Here is a 3,618-nt window from a genome sequence, read left to right as displayed (position 1 = left end):
CGCGTCGAGCGCCGGCCGCGGGAGCCAGGCAGCGCTGCCGCTCGCCGAGAGCAGGGGCGGGGCCGCGGCCGTCGGCGTGCCGCGCACTACCCCGAAAAAGCCCCAAACCCAGCAGAAGTGCAGTGGGATGTCTGCCCTCCGACAACCTCCGCTGGGCACTGCACCGAGGCTGACCGAACTCAAGAAGCGTTTGGACAACGCTCTTCAGGCCCGTGGTGCCATTCTTGGGGTGTCCTGTGCAGGGTCAGGAGTCGGACTCCATGATCCTAGTGGCTCCTTTCCAAATCACGAGTGTGTGATTCTGTGACCCTCTTACCCTCTCCATCTCCCAGCAATGCTGCTAACGCTGCCCTGATGGTACCCCTAATACAGGGCGAACCACGCCGACCGGATCCCCTTCCTACAACCGAGCTTTTCGCCGGCTGGCAGGAGGCTCAGAATTACAGCAGACACTTGACTTTTATTAGAGTCAAAGGGATGGGGAAAAGGCCCTGTCCCCTCTAACAGAAAAGGTTTTTATACGTACATCTTTTTAACAGGCTCAAGAATTACGTTTATGTAAAATGGAGCGAGGGTTTCAAATTGCAGCTTCAGAGTGAAGTTCTGAGGCAATACAACAGAGCTGGAGATAAACTTTGGCATTGGCCAAGCATCACACTGTGAGGTGCTACCGCGCTTCTAAGTCTTAGATCTAGTTTAAAGCTTATGTGTGTTCCAGTGGGACATATCACATTTATAAAGTTTGACATACAAGTATTACACATCACTACTAATGGAATTCTAGTTCATCAGTTAGATGCCTTGTTACTGTGCTTTTTGATTGAGGACAGCATCGTGAAACCATTTTTGCTGCAAAACAGGAGGGTTTACTTCACAATAACGGTAGGCACATCTGAAGGTTACAGGAAGATTATCCCTCCCTAAGATCCAGGAGGGTGCTTACACAGCCACTCAAATCCATTATCAGTAAGCAGTGGAGTGCTGTGGATGCCCCAGTTGTGAACCAAGGACTGTAAAATATGAACATTTTGGAGAACAGGCAAGGCAGACCTTTTCCTCCAACTCTTAAGGAAGCCATAACAGCAAGAACCGTCAACACACTTGTCTGTCGTGCACTGGGCAGCAAGACTGTCCCATGTTTTGAAGGCAAATAGAGAGAGGTGGGTTTTGAGCACTTCTACATCCTGCTGAATGGACACAATGGTCAACACTAAGGCCTGCACATATTAGGAGCAATAAAAATTATTTGGGACCTACACACGATCCTCCCCCAGGTTAGATCTGGCCCATGAACTGGACAAGCATACAGAAACTTTGTCTGCCACTTTTTTTGTTTATTCTGCCCAACAGGAGGTAAAAAACCCTCACAAGGAAAAAAAATTAAGGAAAATAATACCTTTTCATTCAGGAACAGATTTTGGGGAGACAAAAATAAAATCATGCTGTTTTTCACAACTTATAAGGGATAGTGCCAGTTCAGGTTTAATTCCATTGTGTCTACATTTAGTTAGCTAGTACCTGTAATAATCAAACACCGGTATTTAACCTGATGCTAACTAACCTCAAATGAACTTTAGCATTACTGTTCCCCACAGTCACAGCAACGACAAAACAACACACAGGGTGTTGGCAGCTCAGAGCTATTGCTACACTACAGGATCAACAAGCTTGTACATGTTCTATACTAGGTGCAAGTTAGGTCAGGGACAACACAATAACAAAACTAGAAATCTCAAATCAGTCAGTTTGGTTAGTTTATATGTATTAAAAGTCTGGAATAAAGTCATCCAGACTTTTCTAAAATTTCTTTTAAAAATATAATTCAACACTTACTTCACTGGAAATGCAGGGAAAGAGTTCAAAATGCAGATGAAATCTATTAACATCCAAAATGTATCAGGTGAGAAAACTGACAATTATAAATTAAATCCCATGAGAGCACTTATATAAAAGGCAAAGCACATCACACTTATTTAACATCTAATCTAACCTTAAAAAAGTAACATCAGAGAAATATTTCAGTAGGGAAATCAAAGAATAATCAGATGGGAATGCACGTTCTTTTTATTTTTTGCAAGTTGATGCATTAAAAGAAAACATACTACAGCTCACATTATCTATACTGTATGCTAGAATACCTGAATGGTATCAATTATCTGAACCAGTACTAACCAAATTCTTTATATCAGCTGCTCCACCAACCTTGGGACAGCAAGTCTTTATCCAAAAGGAACACACAGCACTCCTCATGCTTGTTCTCTTTTAGCTGGTTCTAAACCAAGTAGCTTTGCACAGCACCAATCTCTTCTATAACATGTCACTCCAAGTCCAAAGAAGAGTAGGAGAGGGAAAAGCAACCTAACTTTTTCCTTTCTGTTTAGCATCTTTCTCCTAAATTAACAGATTAGGAAGAAGAAATAACGCACTATTTGTTGCACTGCACTTACCTGTTATGGCACATCTTCACCATTCTTTTGCAACATTTTCTAAAAGGTATTGCACAGCTGCTCATGCAGAAAGCCTGTGTCCAACTCATTTTCTGGACTATGTGGCCTTCTACAATACTAAGACTTAGCAGGCAGAGATGACTCTTTCTAAAAAAATGCAGAAATACAATCTACAAAATAATGTAGATTTTTACTGACTAGTCTCATTTGATATGAGACAGCACCTTCAGAAATTTTGGGGCAGGAGGGGCAACACAGTAGCATGTTCACTTACTACAGAATTTGAAGTAAAGAATCTATGAACTGCTATCAAGGCACTTAAAATCCTACATTTTCAGGACTGATTTTCTGTATAAGAAGGCTTCTCTAATTGAGTAGTAACACAACTTTGCAAAATATAACATTCACAGCATTGGAAAAGGTTTTGTGTAACCATGTTAGGGCTATTCACCCTCTCCTCTTTATTTGAGCCCTGAATGCAATGCCTTAGATCTTCCAAAACAGAATCTCAGCTGGTCTGAATCAGCCAAGTGGCCCCCAACCTTTGCAGAGGAAGGGGAGATGAGTCCAATCACAGACACATAAGGGGAGCTATAGCAAACAGAAGTTCTAACTTCTCAGAACAAGATTTTCTTCGAAACCTTCTGAGACAGCAATAAACATCTTGATTAATCTTGATTAAACATTTTGAGGTGGGTTGGGCTTTTTAAATTTACTTTTTCAAAATGTTGTTTACATTTTCAAAATGTCTTCACTTTTTTCAACTTAAAAGCAGTAACTGCAAGTATTTAAATATATATTTTTTTAAAAAAAGCTAATGTTTTGAGGGTTTTTACTTATTTTTTAGTTTCTAAAGCTTTTAAGTTCATTAGACTTCTCTACTCTGTGGCAACTTTATGTATTTTTTCAATATATACTTAAAACACTTAAGCCTTTTAAAGATCTAGTGTGATAATTTCAAATACTACAGCACAGCTAGCAAATTATTTCAAGCACAAACTACTTTAAGAGTTTGCTTGTATTCACAACTGAGGAACATTCAGACTCCATCTGCTCCATCTGTTAATACAGAGAAGTAGCTCTTTAAAACAAACCTTAGACAAGGGAAGTCTATCTTCTCCTCACAGGCTAAACCTCCCACTTAGATGCCTGAAGCAAGTTCACTACACCT

Source organism: Chamaea fasciata, unplaced genomic scaffold (assembly GCF_029207755.1).
Source record: "Chamaea fasciata isolate MVZ Bird 193981 ecotype frontalis unplaced genomic scaffold, bChaFas1.0.hap1 SCAF_1, whole genome shotgun sequence".
NCBI classification, from domain to species: domain Eukaryota; kingdom Metazoa; phylum Chordata; class Aves; order Passeriformes; family Sylviidae; genus Chamaea; species Chamaea fasciata.
The sequence above is the reverse complement of the archived record's forward strand: the minus strand, read 5'-3'. Positions refer to the sequence as shown.